At 42.8% G+C, this 27,271-nt stretch overlaps 1 long non-coding RNA gene across 1 annotated transcript; it reads right to left on the bottom strand.

Annotated features, from left to right (window-relative positions):
• Positions 1–3,342: 3,342 nt before the first annotated feature.
• On the bottom strand, positions 3,343–4,810 carry LOC111191541 (uncharacterized). Its single transcript, XR_002649515.2, has 2 exons — positions 4,573–4,810; positions 3,343–3,789 (listed from the first exon to the last, which is right to left on the bottom strand). It is a non-coding gene; the product is annotated as an uncharacterized LOC111191541 (long non-coding RNA).
• Positions 4,811–27,271: the final 22,461 nt, after the last annotated feature.

Below are 27,271 nucleotides of genomic sequence, written 5' to 3'. Positions count from 1 at the left end.
AACGAAAAAGAATAGAATTAAATTCTATCAGCAATAGAATTAAATGGACCTGAGGTGTGAACAGCTTTAGTGGTGAACTGATGCTTAATGGAGTGCCAAGTGAGACGACGGATAAAAGGCAAGATTTCTAGCGATTTGGAGCAACTTTTTTTTTTTTTGATGTGGACTGCGGCGAGATTGATCAGAGTGGAGTAGAATAGATTTTGACCATTCATGTCCCCAAAGGAGGGCAGCGACGAGGACCGCATATAAGTCCAGAGAGCGCAGAAGAATCGCCCGGCTGCGCGGCGGAGCAGATGAAGTTCTCCGGCCAAGCAGAAGCGACCAGAGGAAGGAGCGGCATCTGTGAATAGCTTAATATCAAAAGAGCTGGAAGCTGCGTTGGCGTAGAAGAAAAATCCGTTCGATTGCAGAGGAGGCACAGCCAGAAATGGAGCTCTGACGTGCAGTATCAGTTGAGCATAACGAATGGTGGAGGGCTCGGACGAAAAAGCCAAGCGGAGGAGGCGGGAAATGAAAGAACGACCCTGGGTTCGATTTTGGGTTGTGAATAAAGTGGCCGAGGGGGGAAAGACGGTGCTAGGTACGGGCGGGGAGACTTGAAAGGAGGCGGAGTCCAAGAAACTCGAGAGATGTGGAGGGACCAACGGAGTTCTCCGACGGCGGGGCACGGAGGCGAGTGAAAGCGCTGGTCATGGCTTCAAGACCCATTGAGAGGGGCGAGGAAGGAGGACCGATGACTAAGTTACCCAGGAGGTGGAGCACGAACTGGGGCCCGTGTTAAGCAAATCCAGCAGAGCGCCTTAGCAAAGGAGTCGAAGCTTGGGGTTATTTTGCACCCGAAAGCAAGGTGAACTGAAAAACGGAAACACACGTCAATGAAGTTCCAGATCCGGGGCGTCTTGGAATGTAGCAGGGTTCCAGTGTTGGAGATGAACCGCAGCGCGAGCTGAGAGGGGGCGGCGCTGTAGATGGAGAATGAAGGTCATGAAGCTCCAGCAAGGAGCTGAGCGGGTGCTGCAGCCCGGTGAGAAACGGCGAGAGAGGAGGCGGGGAGAGAATTGACGGAGTAAAAGAAGGAGAAAGGCTGGCTGGAAGGGACGGGTTGGAGAATAGTGTTGCCAACTGCTCAGTAAGGAAAGTAGCCATTGGCTGCAATTTGTGATTAAAACCCCTTAAATGTTAGAAATGTTACAAATGAACTCTAACAAATTAACTACGTCTGTTGCTTTTATAAATAGGCAGAGACTTCTGAAAATAACTCCATTTTAACGTAAATTAAATGATTAAGTTTTTTTTTTTTTTTTTTGACAGTCAGCGGCGGCTTTAGGTATGCGCAGTTCGTTGCAGCGTGTTTGAAGAGCGGTGTGAGTGTGTGGTCTGACTGAGACTGCGCTGTGAGTGTCGTGGGCGGGGCTCGCGGCAGCACCTGCTGCTCGCTGAGGAGAAACTGAAGAGCATGTGTGTTCATTTAAACTCTCAATAACAAACAAAAACTAAGTTGGCAAGTTGGCAACACTGTTGGAGAACAGCAGGAGGAACGCAGAAATGGAGAAGGAGGATGATTGAGAGAGGGGGTTTGAACGACTGAGGGGAAAAGGGAAACGAGAGAGACGAGAGAAACGAGGCGCTGAGGCGAAGTTGTTGCCGCGCCAGGGGTGCGAGAGCTGCAGCAGCGGCGAGGGGGTTTGGACGACTGAGGGAGGGGGTTTGGACGACTGAGGGAGGGGGAGTTGGACGACAGAGGGAGGGGGAGTTGGACGACAGAGGGAGGGGGAGTTGGACGACAGAGGGGAAGAGAGACGAGGCGCTGAGGCGAAGTTGGTGCCGCGCCAGGGGCGCGAGAGCTGCAGCGGCGGCGGCGAGTTGAGCGGGTGACGTCATCAGGCCGCGCCGCCGGTGCGGCTCGTGTGCGCTGTTCAGAGGTTCAGTGAAAAGTTCCGCTTTTGGAGCAGAACGGGGGAAAGGGACGCCGCAGTCCTTCAAAAACCCGCTGCAGCTTAACAACAGTCCAATCGGACATGCGAGGAGGCTGGGACTTACTAGGAGAGAGGGGCCCAGGGCCGGCGAGGCCGGCCGAGGAAGACGGGCGTCCGGAGCGGCGAGCCCGCGCAGGAGGAGTAGGGGAAGGGAGAGAAGAGCGGCGGGAGTGCCGAGATCCGGGGGTGCACTGGTGAGGACGACCGACCCGGGAGGAAGAATGAGCAGTAGTCGGAGTAGAACCAGGAGTAGCCGGAATGGAGATTACGGAATTCAGAAGACGAGCCCGGCGAGGTGGAGCAGGAGTGGAGACAGGCTGGCTGGGAGGGAAGAGGTCCTCATCGGAGGCGGTGAGTTGGAGATCCATGGGGAGCGAGCAAATGCTGGCAGGTGAGTGCGTCAAATTCGATTGTTGCGAACTTTCGTCACGAGAGATAGTTAGTTAGGGGAGGTATTTATAGGACGGTTGATTGATACGGGGTGGAGTTAGAACGTAGAGTTTGGGCGTGGTCCTTCTCCCAAACTTTTGTTATTACATAACATCATTTACATTGAATTATTGCATGTGATTTTTTTGCCTCTGAATTAAACACTTTAATTTTTTAGTATATCATTTTCACTTATTTTATTTTAATGTGAAAAAATTCAAAAGCAAAAATTCAAGTTTTAAAAATTCAATTAAAATAAATTCAGGTGGCTCAAATTCGACCTGTCAAATTCGACTGCTAAAATACAAAGTTCAAAATTCGCTGTCAATATCCGGGACACACAGGATGAGCAATCGATTCAGTCTTCAATCGAGCCAACAACCAGCCAATCACATCACGCTCCGAAGATCACATGACAGGTAGCGCCCACGGCCAGCAGTAGGGCAGAGAACCGCTCAACGCGAGTCACAGCCCCCTCCGCTGCTGCTGCTCTGGAGTAGGTAAGTTTAAAACAGCTGAAAACAGGGCATTTACCTCACCACTGTGGCCATGTAATATCACTTAAACGGTGTAGAAATCATCACTTTAACCACTACATATTCTTGTAAACTGGGTTAAGGTTAGGACAGTAATTCTGGTTTAATGAACTTTTAGCCAGGTAAAATTTTGGAATATGTCACTTTACATGTAGTGTAATGTATAATTTCTGTTAAATTATGATATTCTCATGATCTTCAGATTTTCTGAGATGCATTAGTAATTGGTTTGTGCCAAAACCAATGCAATAATAATTGCAAAAATGTTTTATATAAATATAAATGAAGTAAATACTGAATCCAAACAACACCAAGTTTAACACAGTCATACTTCTTCTCTTCATTTTCTTAAACAGGATATTTTCTCCCAGAAAAAGAAAGGATAATAAAAGGTAGGCAATGTTCTTAAAATGTTTAATTATATTCATGTATCAAATGCAGTAATTTTTCAAGTTTCTTTTGTATTCCACAGGTTTCCTTTCTCCAAACTTTTAAAGAACAAATAAAGAAATCCAATTTCATGCAGTCTGTGCTGTGTTTATTTGATTTATTTACATGTGCAATGTTCTGTTTTTCTTTAGTTGTTTACATGTGTTCTGTATTTTTTGTATGTTTTAGGCAGCCTCCCTTTATTCTGGCACATCATATCATGTTCATCTTGTTTGTATAAATAATAAAAGCTGTTGCAAATAATGTGGTTCCTATTCATAATCCAAATAATTCTGCATAAAATCTTCAAGTGGTGACTTCAGAATATGGACAGATCTTTGTATTCTTTGACTTCGTTCTTTTCGTGGTGAACTCTCCATAGCTGCAAGCTGAAACTTCTCCATCTTCTTTTCAACCTTAAATAAAAACATCAGATTCACTTTTAGCAACAGCATTTACAAAATGTGATAATTATTATTAACATAAAACATTTAATAAATATTACTAATAATACTCTCTCGTGGGTTGCAATATTTGATTCTCATTTATTAACATGACCTAAATATAAATAAAAATGTATAAAAGACATCACTAATAAATATTGCACTGATTACAAATTAGATAATGCCCACACATACATCTAGACCTAGTTACCAGCCTGAGAGGTATATAGTAACTGTAATAAATCTCCTTTATTTAATGAGAGGACCAGCCTGAGAGGGGTATAGTAAGTGTAATATAGCTCAATATATTTATTTAGACAGTGGCCATTACACTGAGCAACATACTTTGCAGCAAAGTGTCAATAAGGTATTGCTAAACAAACCGCTAACTAGGTAGAATCTTGTCTATAATCGCACAGTCCCACAGCTAACTAGCAAGATAGGTAGCTATAATTTAGCTAACTAAGTTACTATCTCAGATTCTACAGTAGTAATTATCTTCCACACAGTCTGGCTGTATTTATAAATAATCGATCTAGTGTTCGTGTTTGAAGCTCTTTCTGAAATGAACAGAGGAGCTTTATTTATTTATTTATTTAGTTTAACAAGGTATATCTGGATATCTATCTTTATTTAATATGTTTACAAACCACAGAGCAAACCCTGGTTAAAGTGAGGATTTCTACACCCTTTAAGTGATATTACATGGCCACAGTGGTGAGGTAAATGCCCTGTTTTCAGCTGTTTTACACTCACCTTCTCGAGAGCAGCAGCGGAGCTGTGACTCGCGTTGAGCGGTTCTCTGCCCTACTGCTGGCCGTGGGAGCTACCTGTCACGTGATCTTCGGAGCGTGATGTGATTGGCTGGTTGTTGGCTCGATTGAAGACTGAATCGATTGCTCATCCTGTGTGTCCCGGATGTTGACAGCGAATTTTGAACGTTGTATTTTAGCAGTCGAATTTGACAGGTCGAATTTGAGCAACCTGAATTTATTTTAATTGAATTTTTAAAACTTTTTGCTTTTGAATTTTTTTACATTAAAATAAAATAAGTGAAAATGATATACTGAAAAATTAAAGTGTTTAATTCAGAGGCAAAAAAAATCACATGCAATAATTCAATGTAAAATAATAATAATTCAGTGATAAAAATTCAAAATCTGGTGACACTGTTTTACTTCCATACTCCCTGCATTACTAGACACACACACACACACCAGCGCTTACTGCTCCCTGCTGCTTCAAAATCGCTTCAAATAAGTAAATCCATCAGTCTCATTTTACAGTAATCCTCATTTTTGTCAAAGTAGTGCTTATAATATCGAATTTCACGCTTTATTTAAAGGTTTGGCTGGGTTTACAGCTTACTAATGCACAGAGTCTTCTCTGAATAAAGACGTGTGAATCGGCCAATCAGGTGCCGCGTTAGGCGGAGACAGATCTGGGGAGGGGTCTGTAACCCGACACTGTTACTGAGCAGATATATAGAATACAGTAACACATTCTTTACTGCAAAATAAGTTATAAAATTATTAGTTTTTGTTCTTATAAAGTTTCCAGTCCTTTGGAGAAAGAAAGAAATATCCCAGGAGCAGATCACTATAATATCTAACCAGTGAAAGACAGCAGTTTATAATTTTACATGGTGAATGTAAACACCTTGTAGCTAAATAAAGAACTGTAAAAACACTTATTTAAACACATGTATAAATATATTATATTTTAAAATAAAAAAATGTGAAAATCTGAAAAGCACTGAAAATCTTGTTTTTACCATATTTTGAATATTACATGTTCAATTGTATATTTTTAAGTGTTTTCAGTTAATTTTGTAATATTAATTGATCAAATCAAAATGATCTGAATAATTTAATATTAGTGTAAAAAGCTTTAAAATTTGGGTATGTATTTTCAGGTGGAAATTAGGCTTGGAGCTTAAGAAGTTATAAAACAAGGTTTTGTTGACTATTTTTATGTTTTGTTTAACTCTGTGATGTAATATGCCATAGATTTGATAGCTTTAACATTAATCTGCTACAAATGTAGAAAAAAATGAGAATTGAATGTGTCCAAACTTTTGACTACTACTTTATATTATTGCTATATGCAATATTTGTTCATTGTGCAAAGTTACAGTCTACAGCTGATTGGGAAAGCATGTAGTAAGGACAGGTATTATGCTGTCTTTAAAATATTTTAATAACATCCCTCAGAATCTCTGAAGACTTTTTTTTTAGCACCATTTCAGTTCTTATAGTCATCTAGTCATCGGGCGTAGTGCACTATAGGCCCCTGTAGTGCGGCCTAGGCTTCTGTTTATAAGGTCATTTTTCCCCTTTCATTACTTTTACTTTTATACTTTAAGTAGTTTTAAAGGCAGTAATTTTCTACTTTTATTTAAGTAAAAGGTTTGAGTTGATACTTCAACTTCTACAAAAGTATTTTTAAACCCTAGTATCTATACTTTTACTTGAGTAATGAATGTGAATACTTTTGACACCCTTGCTACTAACGTGCATTAACGCCTAAATCATTAGTATATTAAATGCACTGAAAGCTGTATGAAATGCGTCTGTCAGCGCTATGTTAACAGGCGATTGAGGCAAATATAACCTAAATACCTCAGCTAATGATCATGGATTACATAGATCCCTTTTAGACATTAAACAACGCTGAACTAAACTGGAGACATATCAAAGCTGCACTACGTTACATGTTTATCCTGTGTCCACGAATAGAGTTTATCTTTCTGAAAGTCTTGGTGGTGAGAGAAATGCCTCATAATGTTCGCTGTGTTTATGTTCTGCTGATTTTATCACACATAGTTTGTGCTGAGTTTTGTTCTCCATGGCAGCGCAGCTAAACTTTTCCCAGCAGTGTTTATAACGGTTAGCGGGAGAGACGCTGTGTAAATCAGCTGTGTAGCCTGGGGTCTGTGTGCATGGCTCGGGGGAACCGGTGTTCTGTCGAGTTATGCTACCCATCGATATGTGCTTCTTTAAGGCACTGCACATGCGCCGACCAACATTATTTTTTGTATGATTTCATGTTTTTAATGATAATTCCTTAAGTTTTTATTGGGAACATTAAACAGTCTGCTTGAATGTTAAAAAACATGTAAATAGCAGCATAGCAAGGGCAAGTTAAAAAAATAATAATGAACTGTAAAAATATAAAAATATGGTTTATAGTCACCTATACGTAATTTATGACTTGTACTTTTTAACATCAAATAATTTAAAGTAACTAGTAACTTTTACTCAAAGTAAATTTTAAATTGAGTACTTTTTACTTTTACTCGAGTAGATTTTTAGATGGGTACTTTTACTTTTACTTGAGTAGAATTTTAACAAAGTAAAGGTACTTTTACTGAATTACAAATTTTCTGTACTTTTTCCACCTCTGGTGGAAACTGGGTCTCAGGCCAGTGTTCCAGCATGGTAATGACCCAAAACACACCTCTAAGATTACCACTGCTTTATTGAAGAGGCTGAGGGTAAAATGATGGACTGATCAAGCATATCTCAGATCTAAACCCAATAGAACATCTGTGGGGCATCCTCAAGCGGAAGGTGGAGGAGCACAAAGTCTCGAATATCCGCAGCTCTGTGATGTCGTCATGGAGGAGTGGAAAAGCAATCCAGTAGCAACCTGTAAACCTCTGCTTGAACTCCATGACTATAACTATAATTGTAACATATATATATATATATATATATATGTATATATATGTATATATATATACATATATATATATATATATATATATATATATATATATATATATATATGTATATATATATACATATATATATATATATTACAATTACAATTACAAATTACATTTGACCACAAGACAATAAAAATGTTGTTCTTACTGAAAGCTGGAACGTATTCTCAGAGAAAAGCCCATCTGCAGACACTGGACCCCTGAAAGTTCCTGTAATGCTAAAAGTTGATGTGGTGAAGTTTACATGAACACAGCTTGTCTAGTCCTTGTAGGGAAGCATTTGCAATTGTATGGGACTCTCTGGAGCAGGTAAACTTGATGTCAGCACAGTGCCTAATGCCAGGTGTGGTAAAGATAGTTACTTTCGTAATGAGTTGGGGGGTTGTGGGGCGTTCATCATCTAACATCCTGACCTCCCAAAATGTTGTTGCTAAATGCAATCAAATCCTCAAAACTGTGATCCACAATCTAGTAAAAGTACAGATGGTTCCTACAAAAGAATGTTTTTATTAAAATTTATGAGAAGGTGTCCCAATATTTTTATCTGTATGGCATATATACTGCATGCTTCAATCCACAATAACAACTTATGAAGCCCTATGGGCAGATTCACTTAATTATGCTTGAATTTGTATTGAATAGATTATTACATGAAGATAGTGATGTGTGAGGTCAGTGGAAAGTCTGAATATATTCAGCTTGTTCTAACAACCTCTAGAGGGCAGAATTCTCCTGTAGTTTGACGAACTGTGGTGGCACACCTCTACAGCGTTAGAGAAGAAAAAATGGAGAAACAGCTTTTTACCACAATTCACCAAAACACTGAGACGCTTAACCAATAGTTATTCATTAGGCACCCACTATTACCAGCTTTAATTAGCAACTACACTACTGTCTTTTTAGAACTTGTTAGTTCTATATAGATATTTTATTTATATAATATTTTATTTAATATACTTGAATTTGATATAATTGTTCTCTTATTTTTGGCTTTTATTAAAATCTATGTATTTATTAAATATCTTTGTCATATTTTATATATGGGTCAATGATGTATAAGGATTTTCAACATGCCAATTTTAATATACAAAAAATAAGAGTATCTGTTGCAATTGTTCAAAAATGTCAAATGTTGTGAACACATAAACTTGTATTAAAATTTTAGATTGAGTGATTTTAGTGTATTTTCATTTAGAATTGGCCTTGGCCTTACAAAATGTCATGTGGTGCGACCGTGATTTATGTTAAAATTAATACATTTCCTTAATATACTTTATTTTTATTTTACAAATTCCCACTAATATAAAGTGTCTATAAATAAAGTATTTGCATTATTTTTTAGTTTTTGTAAATAATGATCTGAATTTTGTTTTTTAGTGTCACAATTACTGGCTTTAATGTAGCTAATAGGGTAATTTTTCCAGTAAATCCTATAAAATTGTTAAAATGTGTTCTAAAACACCATTAACTTCAGCATACTGCCATACAAGATTTCAGCAACAGAAAATGGATACTTTATTTTAAATTTAATACAGTACTGTTATTATAGGTTGCACCACATGAGTGGTCACTCCAAATGACAAAGTATCGTATCATTACTATTTAACTATTTAAACAGATCAATAATCAATACATTTAACAAAATAAATAAATACAAAAATAGAATTCCAAAAAAAAAACAGAATTGTTTTCTATATTTTTTTCCCAATTTTCCCTAATTTATATGACCAATTACCCAACTCACTTATTCAGACTTCCCCTATTACTAGTGGTGCCCCAACACCAGGAGGATGAAGACTAGCACATGCCTCCTTTTTTGTTTTTGTTTACAAAAATCTCATCACAATGTAATATGTGTAATACATAAGTGTTATGATGTGTTGAAGTGCAGCGAACATTATGGTTTTGTTAAGAACATTTAATTCTAGAATTGAATAAGCCAGGTTTGAGGGTGCATTGTGTCAGTACCTAAACTATGTTGGAGAAAGCTTTCCAAAAATTACTAGATGTTCTCAATTGTTACAATTGTTTTTTTTTGCTTGTTTCTGGTTGCACTAAGGGGAAATTGGAGTAAAAACAAAACCATTTCTTTATCATCTGTAGTTTAATAAAACATTTTTGGGGCCATATTGCCCAGCTATATACCTCCCTATAACTTATTTGTGCAGCATCTGAAGACAAAACCTGGTAAATTTTAAGGTGCCTCTAACAGTTGTTAATTTGCCTGGAATCATTACATCATATTTCTGAATATTTTGGCCAGCATCTCACCTCAAGTCTAATTGCTGCAGGATTAGAATAAACACGCTGCCTATGGTGAGCGGTTTTTACTTTGCTTGACAGCGGCATCTGGTAAAATAGATTAACAGTTAAAGAAATACATAAAAGTTAAAAGACATACCTATTTTTTTTTTGCATTTTTATAATTATATTTTACAAAGATTAAACATTCTCTGTAATTTTGACTCAAAATGACTCAAATTGCATTAAAATATTTTCCAAAAGAAAACCCTAAAATATAGTACTTTATGTATACATGTCATCAACTAAATATAAAAGCACAAAAAGTGACAATCTAGCCCTTATATCGATCATGGAAAACACTCTGCAATGGTCGCACCATATGACATTTGGTCGCACCACATGATGTTTTCAAGTTCAGTCAGAATTTACAGGCAGAGAATTGGCCACCTAAACAAAATAAGCTAACTTCCCACAAAAGGTCACTATGAAATTTATAATCAAAATATATATTTGTAGAAATAACCTAATATTCATTATTTTTTTGAGGTCATACCACATGATATCCAAATGTGGCAACTTCATACCAGCTGTAAAAAAGGTTATTTTTTTATCAAATTTGAGAGAGAGTTACAAACTTGCTTGCAGCTTCCATAGGTCCCTGGCAAACTAGTAAATTATGCAACTTCCTGTATTTAAATTGGTTTTAACATAAAGGTCCCAAAGTAGTAGTTTCTTGATGGTCGCACCACATGATATTCTATAAAATGGAGACTTTCCGACAAATTTTGCTTGTATATTACGATGTAAATAAAATTACAAATGCATTGCAATTTTGTGCAGGACTAAAAAACACTTTATCATGCTTTATCATGCAGAAAAGGGCAAAAAAATAAAATATATAGGTTAGGAGTAATTTCAAAGAAGTTTTCAAAACAGTAGTCATGGTGGGCCGGTCGCACCTCATGATATTTTGACACTTTAAATAGCCAAAAATTTCTGATGAACTAATTATTTTTAATAAGAAAAAGTAAGTACTTTTCTTTTTTTTTTCAACCATCCAATAAAACAGAAATAACCTGGAACTTGTGACATTGTATTTGGCCAAAAAAGGTTGTTTCTGTTTGATTTTTTTTTTTTGTCTCTAACAAGAGATAATTTTATCCCGCAGGAAATATCAGTAGCATTAAACAAAGCTTGATTTCCTCCTAGTATCTATCCCATAGTTTATACCGTTTGCTTTTTTTATTAATAGTTTTTATATTTATTAAGTTTTCTACTTACTAATATCAGTTTATCGTGGCATTAATGCATTCATCTCACAAATAATATCTCGAATAAGACTTCAATGCAGCAACATAATGCTAATCTGCTTCACTGGTCTCTTCAAATGATCAACTTAGTGGTGTAAACAGGTCAGGCTGAACTCAGGAGTGGTTCCTCCAGTGGCCAGTGGGTGGAGAAAGTGCTGTGGCTGTGGGAGGATAATGACAGGTGCTTGAAGCAGGTGGCGCTCTGGAGTTAGGTTTCAACACAGACACAGACACTGCTGACTCACGTTTATTTATAAAAGTAATGGTAATTGATCATCACTGTTTATATGAAAGTACATTTACATTATCACATGACATCATAGGTTGAAGCCTGCCTTAAATACAACCTAAAATGTTGAGAAAATCTTATACATATTTACACTATACACTAAAAATAAAAAAAATGCCAGTTTTTTTTTTTTTTTTTTTTTAGTTTTGGGATTTGGTTGATTGTGGGCCCTCTCTGGTGAGAATAGGTAATTGCACTGAGCATGCAGAAGAATAATTTTAAACAGCAGGTGTGATGAGGTCTTCTTTCAGAGCGGAGGAATCCGAATTCTAGGTTATGTTCAGTCAGAGAGAGCTAGAGAGAGAGGTGAAAGAGAGAAATGTCTTCAGAGGATGTAAGAGATTTGTATATACTGTTGTCAGTTTTCTCAGTGTAAGCACTGTATATTAGTTATACATTATTATTATAACCTTCACCCCCACCAACTTCAATCACAATCTCAGGAGTCCTTGGATAAGCACTGTCATCCAACACATTTCAATGGAAAAATAAACACAGCAAAGAAATCTTTAAATAAAGCTTTGAGGACTGAGGATAGCAAAATCCATCAAATCCACCAAAAACAAAGAATTACACTGCAGGAGTGTAAAAAAGATATAAAAGCAAAATGATTGCAAAGCTTTTTAGTAAAGCCATACAAATCTGTTCACTGCAGTGAAGCCCTGAAAATATTCTGCAGAAGGACTGTTGCTGGATGAAAACAGGGTTTGAAACATGCTGCCAGATCAATGTGCTCTATTCATTACCCATCCTGTTTTCCTCTGCAGATTGAGCATTTTTGGCCATGGCAGAACACATAAGTTATGTGTTTAATCAGTTTTAGTGCTGTGGGAATAGGACTGTGTTAAGTTGTCTGGATGGATGGGAAATGGGAGCACAAGTTTATTAGGTTGGAGGCGGGTCAGTGGCATATTTGGTATTATTATACCGAGGAAGAGATGCTGATTAAAAACTTTCTTAATTGAGATGTGTAATTACACTAGGTCAGTGATACCAAAGCCCCCCCAGCTAATTATGTGCTAATGAGACTGATTTGGAATAGACAGTTAGTGGACATCAGTGGTAGTTGCCTGTGCAGAAAAACAGAAAAACAAGCGGAGGAGCTGGAACATTACATTACATTACATTACATTACATTACATTTGCGTAATGTTCTGTCATCACCTTGCAGGCCATTGTAAGAGCTTTGTGCCAGTTTTGGCTGGTTGAATACCAGGTGCTGGATCATCTGGAGTGGTTTTACTAACAGGCCAGAAGGCCAGTTAGCAGGGCATTGCAGTAGTTGAGGCGTGAGATGACCACTGTTTGTACCAGGAGTTGGGTGGCCTGTTGCGTCAGAAACGGTTGAATTTTTCTGATGTTATAAAGTGCAAAGCGACAGGATCGAGCAACTGAAGCCACATGGTGTGTGAAGGAGTGCTGGTCATCAACCATAACACCCAGGTTCCTATAGCAACCTTTGTCAGGGAGAGAGAAATAGAGAGAGTTATGGTGAAGTTGTGTTGAATAGATGGTTTTGCTGGTATGACCAGAAGTTCAGTCTTTGAGAGATTTAGTTGAAGGTGATGCTCCTTCATCCATGCGGATATGTCTGAGAGACACTGTGATATCCGTGCAGAGATTGAGTGATCTTCAGGTGAGAATGACAGGTATAGCTGGGTGTCATCAGCAAAGGAATGGTAGGAAAAGCTATGTGAGCGGATAACCTGACCTAGGGAGGTGGTGTATATTGAGAAGAGAAGAGGTCCCAGTACCAAACCCTGGGGGACCCCAGTGGATAACGATTGGGCTGAGGACAGATGTCCATGCCATGACACCTTGAATGAGCACTCAGTGAGGAATGATCTGAACCATGACAGCACATTGTCTGAGATCCCTATGTTTGAGAGTATAGTTAGGAGGAAGTCGTGGTTGACTGTGTCGAAGGCGGCCGAGAGGTCCAGCAGAATGAGCACTGAGGACTGACCTGCAGCCAGTCACAGACAACAGAACCGTCTCGGTAGAGTGTCCTTTTTTAAAACCAGATTGGTTCTGGTCCAGGAGGTCATTCTGGACCAGAATTATGAGAAAAAGAGAGAAAGGGTCTGTAGTTATCAACCTGGGCAGGGTTGAGAGAAGGCTTTTTAAGCAGTGGTGTTACATGCGCTTGTTTGAAAGCAGTTGGGAAAACACCAGAAGTTAAAGAGGCATTGATCGTGTGAATGATAGCCGGAATGATTGCAGGTGCAATGGTTTGCAGTAGGTTTAAAGGAATTGGGTCAAGTGGACACGTAGCAGGACGGCTACATGTTAGGAGAGCCAGTGTCTCGTTCTCAGTGAGAGGAGTAAACGAGGAGAAAGTGACGCCGTAGGTAGAGGGATACTACGCAGCAGAGCATGTAGTAGGACTGCTACATGTTACATCAGTAAACTGGCTGCTGTTGGCTGCCACTTTCCCAGTAAAGAATGAGGCAAGTGTTTCAGCTGTAAGGCATGTAGCCGGAGGAGGAGGTGGAGGGTTGAGTAGTGATTTAAATGTAGCAAATAGTTTCCGGGACTCTGTGAGGGAGCTGTTTGTTTTGTGATAAAATTCAGCTTTAGCAGTAGTGAGGTTGGCTGGAAAAGAAGCCAGGAGCAGTTGGAGATTTTAAGGTCTGCATGATTTTGCTTTTTTTTGCCATTTTCTTTCGGCAGCTTGGAATTTGGAGCATAGTTCCCTGAGTGTGTCATTTTTAAGCCATGGCTGTGGTTTGCTTGAGCTAATGGATCCAGATGTTAGAGGACAGAGGTTGTCCAAACAGGAGCTTAGTGTGGAGCAGAGGCATCATTTTTACATTGAGTGATGAAAATCAGCCTGGTGGAGGCATATTAGCGAGGAGTACTGGGCCCTCATGTACTAAGACTTGCGTGGACTTCCCACTAAAATGTTCTGTACGCTCAGACCTGAAATGTTCCGTGCGCACAAAAAAAATCCAGATTTATCAAACTGTGCGTAGGCAGAATCCCACATACTTTCTCTTAGTACATCACAATCAACTTGAAATCAAGTGCAAATGCACGAAAACATCACACCTGCCACGACTCCTCCCTCAATTACGCAGAGTATAATGTTATAATAATAATAATAATGTGGCGATCGCCACGTAGTGTTAGGTATGTCAGCCTATAGTGCGCCTGTAGGGGTGGGGTTATGCAAATTCAGGGCCAGCAGGGCATTGTGGGGGTATGTTTTTGGGGGTTGAGGGGAATCTACCTTCTCTGTGTATGTTAGCCAGTTTAGCCACTTTGGGAGTTTTTGGCTGTGTTTTTCAAGTTGGGTTTTACTCTCCAAGCACTTGTCAGAGCTGTAAGTGAGGTACCCTGTTAATAAAGAGCACTTTTCGCTGACATAATGTTGCCGGCTTCTTCATCATCTTCGCGCCCGTTACAATGGTGTCAGAAGTGGGATGTGAGGGCGGAGATCAGCAAGCTAGAGCAGCAGATCCAGAGGCTGAGCAGTGAGGAGGCTCAGCCGAGGAGTAGCTCGCAGGATGAGGGTACCGAGCGTTCTGCCTACCCTACCCTACCTGACGGGGCTAGCCAGCCACGAGCTCGGCTGGTTAGGGAGGGCAGGCGGCCCGCCGCGGAGCGAGACGGCCGCGGGAGCGCCGACAGCCGGCGGCCCGCCGCGGGACGAGACGGCCGCGGGAGCGCCGACAGCCGGCGGCCCGCCGCAGAGCGGAGCGGGCACCAACATCCTGCCTGCCCCGCGGTCGAGTTGACAGCGCCAGTAGCAAGTATCAGCCTTCCGCGCTACAGTGGTGAGGGACCCTGGGAGCCGTATGAAGCACAGCTGGGTGTTGTCGCAAGGTACTATGGATGGACGCCGCCGATGATAGCAACGCGGCTGTGCCTTGCCCTTGAAGGCAGAGCACTTCAAGCGCTGGTAGACTTGCCGGCGGAAGAACACGGAGACTTAGACGCATTAAAGTCCATCTTGCGACAGCGCTTTGGCAGGGTCCCCGACGTGCAGTTGGTGCGCCAGCAGCTACGGGACCGAAGGCGGGGCAAGAGCGAGTGGCTAAGCGTGCTCGCTGTGGAGCTGAAGACGCTGGTGAGGCAGGCGTATCCAGGGTTTCCAGCCGGGGTGAGGGACGAGCTCGCGCTTGACGCGTTTTTAAACGCGCTGGCGCCAGGGAGCCTACAACGTCATGTGAGGCTCTCTGGAGCTACGTCCCTCAGTGCAGCCGTGGAAGAGGCAGAGAAAGCGGAGCTCATCTTGAAAGACCAAAGATCAGCCACTTGCCTCCAAGTCGAAGCAGAAGAGGAGTCAGAAGCACGAGTGTGCCAGACACGGCCGGCGGAAACAACACCAGGCGCCGGACAGAGCCCTGTACGATGCTGGCGGTGCAGAAGATGGGGGCACAAGGCTAACCAGTGCCGTGCACCAGCGCCGGCGGAAAACGAGTTCGGGACTTCCCAGTGAGGGGTGGGAGGATCCCGGCAGCAAGCACCCTCATACACGAACCAGTTGTGGGCCGGCTGGGCACGGCGAACGGACTGTGGCTACGGTGCAGCATCGAGGGACAGCCGGTCAGTGCGCTGGTGGATACTGGCGCTACAGTGTCCATTGTGTGGTCGGAGCTGCTAGCAATGCTCAAGTCCGGAGCACTGGAGGAGTGGGACGCCCCCGACATCGTGCTGAGGTCAGTCACGGGAGACAAAGTGCGGCTGGAAGGGAGAAGGAGTGTGCGGGTGGCCCTAGCCACACGATCCATCCGACACAAGTTTTATCTTGCGCCCATCCGCGATGCCTGTATACTGGGGCTGGACTTTCTGCACGCGCTGGGGGCGGTCCTAGATATCCCAGCTGCAACGCTCATACTGGGGAAAACCCGTATTCCCCTGTCAAGACAGCGAGCGACGACACAAGAGCAAGCGGCAGCCAGTACTAGTGGGCCAGAAGAGGGCACCGCTGCGCCTGAACCGGCGGCCGCTTGTAGCACACGCGAGGCGGTGAAGGAGCTGTGGCAGCGGAGCAGCGAGGGCCTCACTGCGGAACAAGGTCAGAGACTGTGGGCGTTACTCGAGGGGAACCTGGATGCGTTTGCAGCCCGGGAAGAGGACTGCACTCGCACTAACCTCGTCCAGCACCAGATTGACACCGGCGCCACTCCACCTATCCGGCTCCGAGCACACCGACTCCCCGTCATTAAACAACAAGCGGTGGAGCGGAAACTAAAAGAGATGGTAGTGAGCGGAGTCATCGAGCCGTCCAGCAGCCCATGGGCAGCACCCGTGGTGCTGGTGAAAAAGAAAGACAACAGCTGGCGATTCTGCGTTGACTACCGGCATTTGAATGCAGTCACCAAGGCAGACTCGTACCCGCTGCCACGTATCGATGACGCTCTGGATAAAGTGGCCGGGTCGTCATGGTTTAGTTCCCTGGACCTACGGAGTGGATATTGGCAGGTGGAGCTGGCGCCGGAGGCAAAAGAAAAGACGGCGTTCACTCTGGGGTCTGGCCTTTGGCAGTTCCGGGTTATGCCGTTCGGGTTGCGGAACGCTCCAGCCACATTCGAACGGTTAATGGAGAGGGTGCTGGCGGGTATCCCCCGCGAACGTTGCATCCTATACTTGGATGATCTCCTCGCGCACGCACCAACCTTTGACGAGGCCCTCGTCTGCTTGGAGAAGGTGATCGCGGCTATCAAGGGGGCAAACCTCCGGTTGCACCCGAAGAAGTGTCTCCTCCTCCAAAAGAAGGTGCAGTTCCTGGGGCATGTGGTCAGCGCGGACGGGGTGGCCACCGACCCGGGAAAAGTGCAGTCGGTGCAACATTGGCCGACACCGAAAGACGTGAGTGAGCTTCGGAGCTTCCTGGGACTCGCCTCCTATTATAGGAGGTTCGTGCAAGGGTTCGCTGACATCGCAACCCCCCTGCACCGGCTGACAGAAAAGGGAGCGGCATTCGAGTGGACAGACGGGGCGGACAAGGCATTTCGGCGGCTGCGCCGAGCATTATGTGCGGCCCCTATCTTAGCACTTCCACAAGCGGAGGGACAGTTTGTGGTGGATACAGACGCTAGCAACTTTGGGCTCGGGGCAGTGCTGTCTCAGATCCAGGAGGGGCAAGAAAAGGTCATCGCGTACTTTAGTCGCGCCCTCAGCAAACCCGAGCGCAACTATTGTGTAACGCGGCGCGAACTGCTAGCAGTGGTGTCGGGACTTAAACACTTTCGACACTATCTGTACGGCCACCCCTTTGTCCTGAGGACTGATCATGCTTCGCTGACCTGGCTCATGCAATTCCGGGAACCAGAGGGTCAAGTAGCGCGGTGGATTGCTGCGTTGCAGGAGTTCCAGTTCTCCATTCAGCACAGAGCCGGTCGACTCCACAACAACGCGGATGCCTTGTCCCGCCGCCCCTGTCTGGAAGCTGAATGCCGCTACTGTGCACGGCTAGAACAGCGGGAGGAGGAGGCAGAAGGGAGGATCACGGCAGTGGACGAGGACGGTAGCGAACCACTGGAACCCTGCGGGACAGAGGAGTTTCAACGGGCCCAAGCTGAGGACGTCGTTCTCAAGCAGGTGTTCCAGTGGAAGCGGGCAAGCTACCGGCCCGAATGGAAGGACGTGACGCCCCATGGACCGGACTGCAAGGCATACCGCTCCTCCTGGGACAACATCTGTGAGCGCGGAGGGCTGTTATATCGGCGCTGGGAAGACGTTGCGCCCGGGAAGTACGTGTGGCAGTTGCTGGTCCCACACCAGCTCCGACACCGCGTCTTGCAGTCAGTGCACGGTCCGGCAGGGGTAGGACACTTTGGGGTAAACAAGACCCTGAAACAGCTTCGACAGCGGTTCTACTGGCCGGGGTGTAGGACCGATGTTGAGCTGTTCGTACACTGTTGCGATGCCTGTACAGCCAAGAAAGGGCCCGTGGGGAGGTCGCGCGCCCCATTACAGTCACTCCGCTCAGGGATGCCCATGGAGCGGGTAGCGGTGGATGTACTGGGACCGTTCCCGTGCACGGAGCTGGGGAACCGTTATGTGCTTGTGGCAATGGACTTTTTCACAAAGTGGCCAGAGGCATACGCGGTCCCCGATCAGGGCGCGGTTACCACAGCAGGACGACTCGTCGACGAGTTCTTCTGCCGGTTTGGGCTGCCCGAGGAACTCCACAGCGACCAGGGGCGGAACTTTGAATCGCAGGTCATGGCTGAAGTTTGTCAACGCTTAGGAGTACGGAAGACCCGCACCACGCCCCTGCATCCGCAGAGTGACGGGCTGGTCGAGCGTTTTAATCGGACACTCGCAACACAGCTAGCTATCGTCACCAGCAGCCATCAGCGAGATTGGGACCGCCACTTGCCCCTGGTCCTGCTGTCCTGCCGCGCAGCACTCCAGGAGTCTACTGGCTTCACCCCAGCACAACTCATGCTGGGCCGGGAACTACGCACGCCCACCGACCTGGCTTTCGGGCTGCCAGCGGGTTTGGACGAACCTGCGAGCGTGACTGAGTATGCCCGTGATTTAAAAGAGCGCCTGGCGGCTGTACACCTCGCCGCCCGAAAGAGCCAGGGGGGGGCCAGCGCACGACAAAAACGCGCGTACGATATGCGCTGCCAGGGGACGCCACTCGAGCCGGGGACGGAGGTGTGGTTTCACAACCCCCGGCGCAGGAAAGGTCGGTGCCCTAAGCTCCAATCCGACTGGGAAGGGCCATGTCGTGTCCTCCAGAAACTGTCCGAGGTGGTATACCGGGTCCGGACGGGCCGGCGGACTGTGGTGGTGCACCGGGACAGGCTGGCCCCATACCGGCCTAAGGAAGCTGCGGTACCCGCACCTGTTGAAAGGCCTTTGGGTGGGGAAAACCAGGGAGGGGCGGGGGGAAGAGCCTCTACTAGGGCTCGGCGGACTCCCCCGCGCCTCAGAGACTTTGTTCTGGACTAAAAAAAAAAAAAAAAAAAAAATATTGTTATCATTGTTGTTATTGGCTAGTGTAGTGCCACCGGGACGGTTGGCAGTAAGGGGGGGGGCTATGTGGCGATCGCCACGTAGTGTTAGGTATGTCAGCCTATAGTGCGCCTGTAGGGGTGGGGTTATGCAAATTCAGGGCCAGCAGGGCATTGTGGGGGTATGTTTTTGGGGGTTGAGGGGAATCTACCTTCTCTGTGTATGTTAGCCAGTTTAGCCACTTTGGGAGTTTTTGGCTGTGTTTTTCAAGTTGGGTTTTACTCTCCAAGCACTTGTCAGAGCTGTAAGTGAGGTACCCTGTTAATAAAGAGCACTTTTCGCTGACATAATGTTGCCGGCTTCTTCATCATCTTCGCGCCCGTTACAATAATAATAATAATAATAATAATAATAATAATAATAATAATAATAATAATTATTATTATTATTATTATTATTATTATTATATACCCGTAGCGTATAATTACCCATGTTTTAAATTGTATTATTCTAAGATGGATAATGACTGATTTTATTTAAATGCTTTAAATGAGTTGCTTACCAAGAAGCCACCCGTCACGCACTTAGCTTGTTTTCTTATCCTCTTATGCTCTTGGAAATCTGAGATGGTTTATAAGTCAGTCATCATCATGGGCCAAAAAACATAATAGTCACAGAAAATGAGCTCTCAATGAATTTGGCCATTAGCAATATTTTCCAATAATGCCAACGCTGCCATCTCCAACAACTCCAGCGCAAACTTTCATGCATGTTTATATAATCAAGGCTAAGTGGAAACACGTTGAACGATTATTTCTGTAAGCCAATGAAATTGTCTGATTAATTGACTTTTTGAATTTTACCCAAATAATGCTTACCACAATGTGTGCATAAAGGATATCTTAACAGTTGTAATTTCAATGCATCGCCTCTAAGTGTCGCCAAATGACAAAAACACAATACATACGCACAAAAAAAGGCGTATGGCCAAAATGAAAGTCAAATTTAGTACGTTTTTGTGTGTACGCACCTTTACTACATGAGGCCCCTGGTCTGCTGAGAGATCTCAAAGATTTCGGCGGAACGAGACCATAGTAGGAGTAGCTGTGGGTTTACTTGAAATATGAACATTGAGCTGTATGAAGTAGTGATCTGAGAGGTGCAAAGGAGTGACAGTTAAAGTGTCGGTGTCGCAGTTACAAGTCAAGATCAGGTCTAGATGTTTGCCAGCTTTATGTGTTGGAGGGCTGGGGACCTGCTCCAGATCGAAAGACTGCATGAAGGATATGAAGTCTGTGAAGCTGGTACTGTCATGGCGGATGTTCAAATCCCCTAGAATGAGCATGGGAAAATCTTGCTCAGAGAAAGAAGACAGTAGCATGTCGAGTTCATGTGTGAACTCGCCCATTTGTCCAGGAGGACTGTAGATAGCAATAATGGTAGTTTTGCTGGAGTGTTAACCAGTGTGGCATGATACTCAAATAAGTTGTGTATATTTGTTGGTAGTACTGATGTATGTTTTAAGCCAGCAGTTGTAATGATAGATGATTTGCATAAGATGCGATAAAGTCAGCTTTATTAACAGCCGACTGGCAGTTCCATAGCCCAACAGAGAATGAGGAAGCAGTAGGCATGGTTTGCTTTAGTGGATTTGGTTTGTTTTTTTTGTTTTCTGTTTGCTATTAATAAATAACTTGCATGTGTGTCCTCCTCCGCATCTCCCTGCTGGTATAACCCTGACACAGACCAGAATGTTTTATACTTTAGATTCTTCCAAGATGTCACATTTATCTTTAAGGACAGATCTGCACACTCTTGGTATTTTAATCTCAGTGTCTTCGTGAGGTAGAGTCACCTGGAACAGTTTTCTCAGCATCTTAAAGAGTTCCTGGAGGTGCTGAACAATAGTTTTCTTTACTGCCTTTTCTTCACACTGTGAAGTGTCAGCTCATCCCAGTCTTTAGGTCTTTTTTTTACTCTTTACTACATAATTCCGTATGTGTCCCTTAATTATTTTGATGTACAATGTAGAAAATAAATTAAATAAAGACATTTAAAAAACAAAGTTAAAAGTAAGAAATTAAAAATAAAAAAAATAGAAGAAGCATCGAAACTTCATTCAACATTTAGTCATTTAAGGTTATTATGTTCTCTGGAAAAGGTTTTTCCTTCTCATGTGAAGTTGGCGTTTTAGACACACACTGTTTTAACGAATTGTGGTGTGTGAAGTCCTAAATAATAAAAATGAGCTGTGGCCTAAAATATAAAATAAAAGACAAGACCATCAGATGATATATGACAAGGACGTCCCTTTAAATCAACCACTCCACTTGTGAATGTCCATTAAGAGCCTGGGCCAGGGTGTGTGTGTGTGTGTGTAAGGTGTGTGTTGCTGAAAGTTATCTGGTGTGTATGCTGCTACTGTGAAATCTGTTCTGGATAAAGTTTTCATTGCAGCACTTTAATCCCCCCTTAACAAACACCCCCCCACTGTCCACTGGTGCGGGTAACGTGGAGCCGGCTGACAGCGTGTCTCCAGTTTGGCCGGAGTCATGGCCGTACCTGAGGTGGCTCTCATGTTTCATCTGAGACTCCCAGGCTCAGGCAGCAGCTGCCTCAGAGAGCGGGGAGACGTTCTCAACGAAAACTGAGTGTTGTGTTTAAACTGCAACTCACTGGACTTTTCATCTTGAGTGGACAAGGTAAAGAAAGAGTGTGAGTGTGTGTGCGTGTGAGAGTGAGTATTTGTTTTCCTTCTAGCTACAGCTGATTTGGGCTCTGGGTTCCAGGCTGTGAGCTCTGGGTTGTTTGCTGTGAGCTCTGGGTTGTTTGCTGTGAGCTCTGGGTTGTGGGCTCTGGGCTTCAGGCTGTGGGGCCTAGGCTGTGATTTCTAGGCTTCGGGCTCTTGGCAGTGTGCTCTGTTAGTTGTAATCTCTGAGCTCTTGGTGGTGAGCCTTGGGTTCTAGGTTGTGAGCTCTGGTATGTTAATGGTGAGCTCTGGGCACTTGGTGGTGAGCTCTGGGCTCTGGGTGGTGAGCTCTGGGCTCTGGGTGGTAAGCTCTGGGCTCTTGGTGGTGAGCTCTGGGCTCTTGGTGATGAGCTCTGGGCTCTTGGTGGTGAGCTCTGGGCTCTTGGTGGTGAGCTCTGGGCTCTTGGTGGTGAGCTCTGGGCTCTTGGTGGTGACCTCTGAGCTCTGGGTAGTAAGCTCTGGGCTCTTGGTGGTGAGCTCTGGGCTCTTGGTGGTGAGCTCTGGGCTCTGGGTGGTGAGCTCTGGGCTCTTGGTGGTGAGCTCTGAGCTCTTGGTGGTGAGCTCTGGGCTCTTGGTGGTGAGCTCTGGGCTCTTGGTGGTGAGCTCTGGGCTCTGGGTGGTGAGCTCTGGGCTCTTGGTGGTGAGCTCTGGGCTCTTGGTGGTGAGCTCTGAGCTCTTGGTGGTGAGCTCTGGGCTCTTGGTGGTGAGCTCTGGGCTCTTGGTGGTGAGCTCTGGGCTCTTGATGGTGAGCTCTGGGCTTTTGGTGGTGAGCTCTGGGCTGTGTTAATTATTGTATGGAAATGTATTGTAGCCTTTATAGTGGAGATTAGAGGAATATTCCACTTTACTTTTACATTTGAAACATTTAGGCATTTATTTACAATCCCAAACTGATTAACTCACAAATTACATGTCATGCTGAAGTTTTAGAATTTTGTTGTAAATCTAAAAAAAAAAAAACATTTTCAAAAACAAAAAGCAATGTATCAGACATTTGCCAGTATTTTCATAACCACTGTATGTGATAACTGTGATATAGCTGCTCACTCCAAACCTCTCAGAATTACTTTGTTTACATGTCTTTGATTTGCCTATGCCTGCATTTTAAATTGTGGTTAATTATATTAAATGTTGATTAAGTGAAGCACAGTACTGTAATTTGATATGATTTAGCTGGTTTGGGTTCTAAGTTGTAATTAACTCGAGTCCTACTGAGAACTACTTTGAATGATTTTGTATATGCAATGCATTATTCAGTATGAATTGAGTACCAACTAAGATAATAATAATAATAATATTCTTACAGCAGACACATTGGATATATTATCTCTAGTTAAGTTCAGCTGCTTTAAATATTGTTTTAATGTGGAGGCCAGCAGTGAGTTTAGTATTTAAAGAGTTGGCTGAAATCAAATCATGAACTGGCTTAACTGTGAAAATTGTGTCCCTCTTACAATGTCTGATGCAGTCGAATACATCTCAAACATGTCCACTACGTGTTTTAGCAAGCTTATTGACTGATGAGGTGTTTTACAGACACCTTGTGATTGGCCTGTAATAATCTACAGGATCAGATGTGTAATCTAGTGGATTATTTATTAGACTCACTGAGTGATTGTGGAATAGAGAATGTGGTGGGCTTTAACCTGGATTGAGCGATAACATGAAAAACCAAATTTGGTCACTATCGCTAAAGCTTTTTAACAGTTGTGTTCATTTAACTGCCTAAATTTCTAAGCTAACACTGACAAGAGTTTATAATAAATGGGAGGAAGGTCGGTCAATCTTTATGACTAACTGTGCTTATTTAGAGAAGGCTTAGTTCTTAGGAAATTGGAAAATGACATTTTGTGTAATGTACTAAGAAATGGCAGGTAGGCTTTACCTTCGTGTGCCTCAGTTGTTCAGTTTACAGTAGGTAATATTTAATCAGAGTGATGGGTAAACTCAACTCAAACAAAGTGAATGCAAACTGTTGCTTTAAATGTATTGAGTAGATTGTATAGTATGTTTTTAATCTATAGTTGGGTAGAAGTCTGTAAAGGAGTTGTTTGAGGCATGTTTGAACTGCACAGCTTTGGTAAGAGCAGCTCACATGAAGTTTATCGACAGGAAGCTGCCAGTACTCTTAGCTCCTGATATTGGTAATGTACTTTATTGTTTTATCTGTATTATTATTCAAACAGAATTCAGATGTTTCACATTAGGTTACTAAATGGTCTAGCTCTAAAGCAGGGGGGGGGGGGGGTGTGCAGTTCCCCTTCAGTTGTTTACCGACGTGTGTTTCAGAACTTTCGAATCGGGACAGTTCTTCACGCCTGACACTCCGGCTGTAACTCCACCCTCTTTGACTAGGTCTGCCTAACAACAGAGTGATCTATATTCTGATTGGCTCAACGAGAGTACATTATAATATACAGCCGAGGGATTGGAAGCGTGAGAAATACCATGTGTGGCGTATGAGAGTGTGAACTCGCTGAGGTGCGTGTGTCACACGCTCAAAGCGTGAGACCTGAGAACACTGTCTAAAGCTTGGGGAATAGGACTAGTGTAGCTCATTAGCTAGCAAGCTGCAGAGTTTGTAGCTATCGTCTGAGGTAAATCTGCTGCAAATGTGAGCTATCATATTAGCACACCAGTTTCACAGCAATTTTTTTACATTTTGTTAATAAAGTATTGCATCCTTAAATCCAGTTCCAGACTGTAATTCAGTTTACACTAATATACTGCTAATTAAAGTATATCATCAATGCTAATTTTTATATGCACTATAAAATATCAGTAACATACTGGCATGTACTGATTTAATGATCATAAATCACACAGTTTTTGCATTTCTACTGCTAGTATTTTAATGTTAATTTACAGTGTTTTTTCCTGTGTGCAACTGGGTAAATGTATTGTTTAACTGGACATGCAATATGAGCGGTTTGTCAAAATATCTGAAAAAGACACCTGAATTTAAAGCCAGGAATGAGTTATTCTGCACATTTTATTCTGTTATTATGTTTTTATTATCTTTTGTTTATAATTAAAAACAGCTATACTGGAAGTTGAAAACACTGGAGGCTTAATTCAATGGAAAATAATTAATTATAATGTAAAGTACATGTAATTAGAAGTAAACCCCATTATTCAATACTTCTTGATGTTTGATTTCTTTGCACATGTAGACACATTTATAGATAAATATTTAGCCCTTTTTGCATCAGGGGTGTTGTAGCATGACTGACCCCCCCCCCCCCCCCACTCTGATGTGCTGGAATATGCCAAAATAATTTCACTATACTGTACAGGTCTTATTATAAAAACGTAAGTACAAATAAATTATTTTCTAGCTGAATGTAAAAGATTCTCTTTCAAAGTTAACCTTAACCCCAATCCAGAAACTACAACCGACGCTAAACCTAATCTGAAGTCAATATGAACTGAGATTCACCAGATATAATTTATACATCTCTGAATAATGCATCTATAGATAATCTGTACGGAACTCTTGAAATAACACGTGACCCAGTAACCCTCCTTATGTGAGTGTATCAGCGATTTAGTCTCTCTAGATCTATATACTGACCTTGGAGTCGTGGAAGTGAGCCAGGGGGGTGTAATGTGAGTTGTAAGGTTGTAAATCAGTTCATCCCTGAGGACCTCATCCTGAGATGGTAGTAAGTGAGAGTGAGGAAAGAGAGGACAGACAGAAAGAGTACCAGAGAGAAAGAGAGAGAGATAGCCGTTATGATTTGATATACAGCGGGTGAAATAAGTATTGAACACGTCACCATTTTTCTCAGTGAATATATTTCTAGAGCTGCTATTGACATGAAATTTTCACCAGATGCCGGTAACAACCCAGTAATACATACATATAAAGAAATCAAACCATGCATTTTCAGAAATTAAGTAGTGTAATGATGTGGAATTGCACAGGGAAAAAGTATTGAACACGCTTACTGATATTGATTTAATACTTTGTACTAAAGTCTTTGTTGGCAATGACAGCTTTAATACGCCTCCTGTATGGAGAAACTAGTGGCATGCATTGCTCAGGTTTGATTTTGTTATCAATCCTTGAAGGTTTTGTGAGCCTCTTTTAGGAACTCTTATCTTTAGTTATTTTCATAGATTTTCTATTGGATTCAAGTCCATCAAGATTGGCTTGGCCATTCTAGCAGCTTTATTTTCTTTCTATGGAACCAATTAAGAGTTTCCTTGGTCGTGTGTTTGGGGTCATTGGCTAAAATGTCCACCCACATTTAATCTTCGGCATCTTTTTTCAAGAATGTCTGTGTACATTTTTCCATTCATCCTTCCTTCAATTATTTGAAGTTTGCCAGTACCATATGCTGAAAAACAGCCCCACTTCATCATATTCCCACCTCCAAACTTCACTTTTGGTATGGTGTTTTGGCGGTGATGTGCAGTGCCATTTGACCTCCAAACATGATGTGTATTATGGCATCCAAAGAGTTCAATTTTGGTCTCATCTGACCAGACTACATTCTCCCAGCATTTCACAGGCTTGTCTGAATGTTGTGCAGCAAACTTTAAACGAGCTTCAACATGCTTTTTCTTCAGCAATGAAGTCTTTCATGGTGATCGTGCATACAGGCCATGGTGGTTGAGTGCGTTACTTATTGTTTTCTTTGAAACAGTTGTACCTGCTAATTTCAGGTCTTTCTGAAGCTTTCCACAAGTGGTCCTTGGCTCTTGAACAACTCTTCTGATAATTCTTTTTCTTTGTCACAAATCTTGTGATGAGCACCTGGTTGTGGTCAGTTTATGGTGAAATGATGTTCTTTCCACTTCTGGATTATGACTCCAACAGTGCTCACTGGAACATTCAGAAGTTTGGAAATCCTTCTGCAACCAATGCCATCATTATGGTTTGCAACAAAAAGGTTGTGAAGGTCTTGAGAGAGCTCTTTACATTTACTGAGGGAATTCAGCTGGTCTCTTTGCTTTCCATGCCTTTTTATACCTCCCTTTCTTCATGTGTTTAATACTTTTTCCAGCTATGGTTTGATTTCTTTACATGTATGGATTACCTGGTTGTTACTGACATCTGGTGAAAATGTAATGTCAATACCTGTCACTTAATAGTGGATTTGTCTGAGGTCTCTATTTCTTCACTGTGAGAATGGCTGGGGGAGGTGAAATATGATATTATTAGTTAATGCTACTTTGACTCAAAATTTTAGTGATGGTGTCAGTAACCA

Source organism: Astyanax mexicanus, chromosome 3, assembly GCF_023375975.1.
Source record: "Astyanax mexicanus isolate ESR-SI-001 chromosome 3, AstMex3_surface, whole genome shotgun sequence".
Lineage (NCBI taxonomy): Eukaryota > Metazoa > Chordata > Actinopteri > Characiformes > Acestrorhamphidae > Astyanax > Astyanax mexicanus.
The sequence above is the reverse complement of the archived record's forward strand: the minus strand, read 5'-3'. Positions and strand labels throughout refer to the sequence as shown.